Here is a 6,939-nt window from a genome sequence, read left to right as displayed (position 1 = left end):
GCTCGGGTAGCGGAACTTACCAGACTCCAACTTTTCGACACAGATAATTGGGCGGGGGTTCGCTACGCTGAACCCAAAAAACAATATTTGGCGGCCCCGTCTTTCGTTGAGTTGGGACTACGGCCCCTACGATCGTTCATCGCAAACGACACATCTAATGGAGCGTACGATCGCCGGCCTCCAAAATGCGATGATCGCTCAAAATTAGTGTATTCGGGACGCGTTACAGCGAGTGGTCGACTCTATCAGCGACCACACCATCGGTTCGGCTCTTTTTGAAACGGTCGTAAAGGAGTTCGGGCCCTCTGTAGCACTCAACAAAGTGTCTGAGCACGTCACCCGAATCCTTTGTGGAAAACGGGCAGAGTTGGTTCAGACGAGGCAGAAGAAAATCCTCTCCGGTATAAAAGACACCTTCACCCGAGAGGCTCTTAACAAGATCCCACCTAGCGCCGAACATATCTTCAATAAAGATAAACGGCGTACAGACCGGATATGGCGGCATACAGACCACCAAAGTGGTTGACCAGGGTAGGGAGAGTCAACCTAGCACTTCGTCAGGTGAACACAAGGACACCTTTCGGAGGCAGGGATACACGAGGAGGATACCAGACCAGGTTAGGGGTGGCTTGCCGAGAGGCCCACGCCCATCCAACCGAGGTTTTCCCAGAGATAACCGAGGTGGTGCGAGGGGCACTTACACTAGACGCAGGTGACCGGGTCTCCCTCACCACGTTCAAAGGGGGACGCCTCCAGCATATCCAGGAAATCTGGCAGACCAAGGGTGCACCACCACCATTATTAAAAATAATAACGGGAACCCGTATTCCGTTTATAAAGAAACCCCTTCAAATAATGCCTTCTGTACAATTCCAGAAGGATTTCCAAACGCGACAATCGCCGGAGATCACTTCACAAATCGCGGAACTGAAGAAATCGGGAGTACCTATTGGAATTGGCAGAACTATCTCCGAGCTTCCTTTCAAACCTGTTCCTAGTAAGGAAGCAAGACGGCAGTCAACGACCCGTCTTCAACCTAAAACGCCTAAATGGTTTCCTACAACCAAGGCCGTTCAAACTGTTCCACCATTTCAAGGTCCCAACATTCCTGCAAAGGGAAGACTGGTTAGTAAAAATAGACCTAAGCCAAGCGTACCTACATGTACCTATAGCTATATAACATCGCCGATTTCTTCGGCTAGTTTACCAAGGAGAACTCCTTCAATTCACGTGCCTTCCGTTCGGACTGTCGGCAGCACCAAGACTGTTTGCCTCATTAACAAACTGGGTGGCCGAACACCTCCGGGGAAAGCGTATGAGAATCGTCACTTACTTAAACGACTTTCTGATAGCAAATCAGTCCAGAGAGATTCTTCTGTAGCAACTGACTTATATGGTAGATTTCATGCAGGCACTAGGCTGGATAATCAACAAGAAAAAATCTTGTCTGATTCCAAGCCGACAGCGGGAGTTCTTGGGTATCACGTGGGATACTCACAATAATCGGAAATATCTATCAACAGAGAAGTGCACATCACTTCGTCACCACCTGCAATTGCAGATCCAAAAAGGCAGTTGGTCGCTCAGGCAGGCCCAACGCCTCCTCGGGCGACTCAACTTTGCAACCTTCGTCACTCCACAGGGGAGGTTGCATTGCCGACGTCTACACCGTACGAGCGCTCAATTATCAAGGAGCCACCCTCACAAATCAACATCGATTCCACCACAAGCTGTGGTGGATTCGAGGGGTGGGCTCCTCAGGAAAGATTCACAGGACAACCTACAATCACTTCCTTAACACAGACGCAGCCGATTTAGGCTATGGAGCGCAGTTAGACGAGTGCCACCTATCAGGTACATGGACAAAACGCCAATCCACGTGGCACTCCAACCGAAAAGAGCTGTATGCAGTACTCTCAACCATACAACTCCGGGAGCAAACGCTCAGGGGATCAGAATTACTCCTACAAACCGACAACAAAACAGTGGTGGCCTACATCAACAACGAAGGGGGTACAAAGTCCGCAACCCTACTAAGTCTTTGCAGACAGATCCTGAAAATTGCCAACCAGGCCAGTATATCATTGACTGCACAATAGCTTCCAGGAAAATACAACTGCGTGGCAGACCATCTCTCACGCAGCAAAATTATCCCAGAATGGCACCCAGTTATGGCGGCTACAGCTCCCCTATTTCAAAGATGGGGACTCCCAGACGTAGACCTGTTCGCGTCCAACCACAGCCCATGTTGTCACAACGTATGTCTCACGAAATCCGAACGATGCCTTTGCACTGTTCCACGATGCCTTCAGTCGACAGTGGGACTTCAAACTAGCCTGGATATTCCCGCCACCGAATCTATTTCCACAAGTATTGGCACACCTGAACATGGCAAGGGGAAAATATTTACTAGTGGCCCCATGGTGGAAGAAGTGTCTTTGGAGCGCAGACCTACAGCAGAGATCACTGGAACCCCCCTACCCGATCCCGCACTTGGAGTAATTTCTAGTGGATACGGTGACAAACCATCCACCTCCACAAGTCCGGGACCTATCACTCCAGTTATGGATAATTTTGGGTGGGCAGAGTTAGTTTCTAGCTGGTCGGTAGAGGACAGATCACTTCTCACTTCCGGCTGGCGACCATCCACTTTGAAGACTTATAGACCTGCATGGGACAAAATAAATGGAAGACATGGTGCATGGCCAACACGATAAGCTATAATACCCCCGAGCCGATTGAAGTGGCTAGATACCTGGGTCACTTATACAATAAGGAAGGTCTTTCATATAACACTATTCTTGTACATAAGTCAGCCATAGCTAACTTTTGCAAACCTATGATCAGTAAAGACATCAGCAGTAACATAGTAGTGCGTCATATGTTAAAAGCCATATCCACCCGCAAGACTAGACCTACAAAACCACCGATTTGGAATCCAAGAATAATCGTGGACTACCTCAAGAAAACAATACCACTAGTATACAACCTATATGAAGTTTCACGCAGAACAGCTATATTATTATTACTCGCATCGGGACGACGGGTTCATGACCTTACCCTACTCAGTGTAGCGGATAATGGCCTAGTCGATAATAGCGACCATATAATTCTATGGCCAGTGTTTGGTACCAAGTCAGACACATCAAGGCACCGCCAATCTGGATGGAAATTAAGCGCTTTCAGTTGCCAAAACATCGATCCAGGATTTTGGCTACGAAAACTTATCTGCGTTTCCAATGAGAGAAGAGAAGAGGGTGGTAATATTCCGGCACTATTTAACTCGTCAAGAGACCCCCCAAAACCTGCGGCTCGAGCAGTTATCAGAAATTGGGTGAAGTCAGTACTCGCTGATGCAGGGGTACAGGAATCACCAGGCAGTACTCGATCAGCAGTCGCCTCTCTAAATTGGTTAGAGAACTACCCCATAGATGACATCCTGCAGAGAGGTAATTGGCGCCAATAAGCTACTTTTAAAACATTTTACCAGAGACCGATAGACACACAGACTTCTACAGTGGGGGAACAAAATATGTTGACCTCTCTGTTCAGCCCGGTGCACTGAGCCTAAAAGCAAGGAGATGTTATACCTAATTCTCATGTTAGGTTCATCCACCTTATCTTGCAGGATTTATCTTGCTTTACCAGATGATAACAAACAGATATCTCAAAGGACTTCAGAGTCAATAGCGAATAATGAAAGAAGTTTTACTTACCATTAAAACTCTTATTATTCTTGTTGACTCTGAAGTCCAGAGAATACCTACCTGGTTTTCTTGAGACATATCAAATTGAATAACCAAAGACAAAGCACGCTACGATAGAAGCGTCAGTCCTCCCAGCCGGCAAAACAAGATGAGCAACCAGAGAGATAAATAATCGAGAAGAAAAGGGGGTAAAAAGGGGCCAGCACAGAAGAACACAAGGCAAAAAATACGATCAACATCTCAAGGGACTTCAGAGTCAACAAGAATAATAAGAGTTTTAATGGTAGGTAAAACTCCTTTCATTATTACTAACAATACTATAAAGTGTGCTTTATAAAGATATACAATAATTATACTACCTACCTAGGTAGGTACTTGTAGCTGATTTGTAATGCTTCTAATACACTCTATGACGATCGGTCATATATATGTCGAAAAACCCGTTTCTTATGTTGGCGTCCTGTGTCACAGGGTGTCACAGAGTGTAAGTGCTCGTCCGTAGTCATTTGGCGGGCGCGGCGCGGCGGCGTCTTGCGAAACTCAAACGTATAACCGTGTGTATTATGCCCCAAAAAACACACTGTCTACGAACATTTTACACACGGTTATACGTTTGAGTTTCGCAAGACGCCGCCGCGCCGTCCCCGCGCGACCACTACGTTCTTGCACTAAGTGCTCGTCCGTGGTGGTTTGACGGGCACGGCGCGGCGGCGGCGCGGGCAACTCAAACGTATGAACATGTTTCGACGTGTCCGTAGACAATGCGCGGGGACGGGTGTTCGCGCGTGTTGTTTTGGCGCGTCTAGCTCGACGCAGGCAAGATCGTACATGCGTTGGGCTCTTCCCATACTGTGCGCATAGAGGTGTCCGCACTGAATGGACGGGCGCCGACGCAGGAAACGAGCGAGTAGCGGGTGTCTCAAACCATCATGAGCTTACCGCGCGCGTCTGGTGTATTTGTGGTATTATTTTCACAAAGCATAGATAGTGCGAAGTGATGTAAAGTAGGTATACGTTTTATAACTTTGCACTTTTTACTACACTGATACGCCTCTTTGCCTTATTAAGTCGCATAAAATTATATCAAATGATATTCACTTGTATTAATATAAAATGTAGTACTAAATAAATATATATTATGTAAATATATAATATTGTATACTTATCTTACTTATAGTTATAAAGGTAGGTACATAAAAAAATGTTTTTTTTGTCTATAATTATTCAATAATTTTTCTCATTTATCTCTTTATCTAATTTCTCTGTATTTAAAATATAATATGATTAACTATAATTATTTTAATTTATATGGAAACTTTGCTTGTTGCAATATCTTTTTCTAGTCTATTTTATACATATTTGTAGTCTATGTAACTGTTTGTTTTCCTTAATAAAAAATATAAACATAGTAAAAATAAAATATATTAAGTAGATACATCATTTCCATCCTAGAGCCGGGGTGCAAAGTTATGAAGCGTACATTCTACACCTACATTTACACCATATGAACCGAAAAGTCTTTTTTAAACTTTAACTTACATATTATCCAATATATAATCAAATTATAAAATCGACCAAGCGTACCTACTTGATGGAATTTGAATTTAAATTCATATATTATATAAATTTACCAAATAAACAGGAATTAACTGTATCAGATGACAGTGTGTATTCACCATTGGTGGTGTTTGAAGATGCCAAAAGGTGATAGTCGGATCGCAAAAAATGACTCAAAAGGAATAGAAAAAAACTTAGATCAATTAGAATATACTTAATCAAATATTTTCTCATGTTACTCTTTTTCGAATCACTTGTCTGGTTGTTCCCGCAGTTTCTTGTATAAGTTATAAAATTCTTCTGTTAAATTAGTGCTTTCCATATTGATTTCATTGGCCCCATATTTTGCTGCAAAGTTTTGCCATTTCAAATAGGAGTTTTCCAGTAAAAACTTTTCTTTGTTTATGGTTTCCTATCCCCGATTTCACGCTGAACACGACTGGACGCGCGCGGGCTACTACGGACACTCTACCCGTGCCCGTCCCCGCGCCTATTCCGCGTCTTACACGCCCCATGACTACGGCCAAGCGCTTATAATTATTTTGGTCCGCGTACCATGTACGAAAAAATGGTATAGTACGCCAATAGTACAAAAAGTAGTATGGGCTATACGAATATTATATATATATATATATAAAGCAAACATTCTTTGGATGAAAGAGCTTTTTTTAGAATTTCATTCTGAACGATTTTTTTTCGCAATAAAAAAACATTTGTTCGCCGAAAGACATAAGTTAAAAAAAATCATTGTTTGGTTCATTAAGAGCTCTTCAGTTACCACGCACTGTTTTCAATTTCCCAGTGAGAAATGCTTCCATTTATAATTATTGTTGCTTAACAATATCGTAACATGGTAATAAATACCTTACCCTCCCTTTTTATTGATTGTATGACATAGGATTTTATTTTTAACACATTGCACATGGAGACTAAAATAAGAACAATAATAAAACCCATTTACAGTATTTTAGTTCAGAGTTTTTATCATTACAATAACTTTACTATTATTCGATCAACAATATTATTGAACAATTTTTACGATGGCATTAAATTTATAATTAATACTTACTGAGGTAGGTAGGTACTTACATATTGCTTCAAATTTGAAATGAAACTCGCGGTAGGTAGGTACTATTAGATTGAATATTATAATATTTAAAAAGAGGGTTGCCTGATTGCATGAGAACCTGTCAATTTTGAAGGTAGTCAAATCTACTTTCCCTTTGTCACAAACGATTTTTCTTTGATCGACTTCGAAAGTTATAGCACAAGCCATTAATTTTTTGTAAACGGAACCAAATAAAGTTGAAAATTAATTCCCGAGAGTTTCATAATTTCCGATCGATATATAGATTAGATAATTGCTTATAACCTCAGATTATGTACTATTGATAGGTACATTATATCTTAATGATTTGATTTTATTATAATATTCAGAATAAGATAGGATCATAAGATTGACTTAATTATGTAAGTATCACTCCGTGCACGTAATTAATTTTGTTGTTTTATTGGCAATTAGAAGTTTTATAACAACATGGATTTTCCCATGATTTTCCCATTTTTTTACCTTTTTATACATAATAAATGACGTCAACAACGATCATTGTTAGCATTTCTCCCTCTTATTATTAATACATTTTGTTGTTTAGCACCAAAAGGAAAGACGTTTTAT

This window comes from Rhyacophila brunnea, unplaced genomic scaffold (genome assembly GCF_057557595.1).
Source record: "Rhyacophila brunnea isolate RB1 unplaced genomic scaffold, BYU_Rbru_1.0 scaffold_22, whole genome shotgun sequence".
NCBI classification, from domain to species: Eukaryota; Metazoa; Arthropoda; class Insecta; order Trichoptera; family Rhyacophilidae; genus Rhyacophila; species Rhyacophila brunnea.
Note: the sequence above shows the minus strand (reverse complement) of the source record.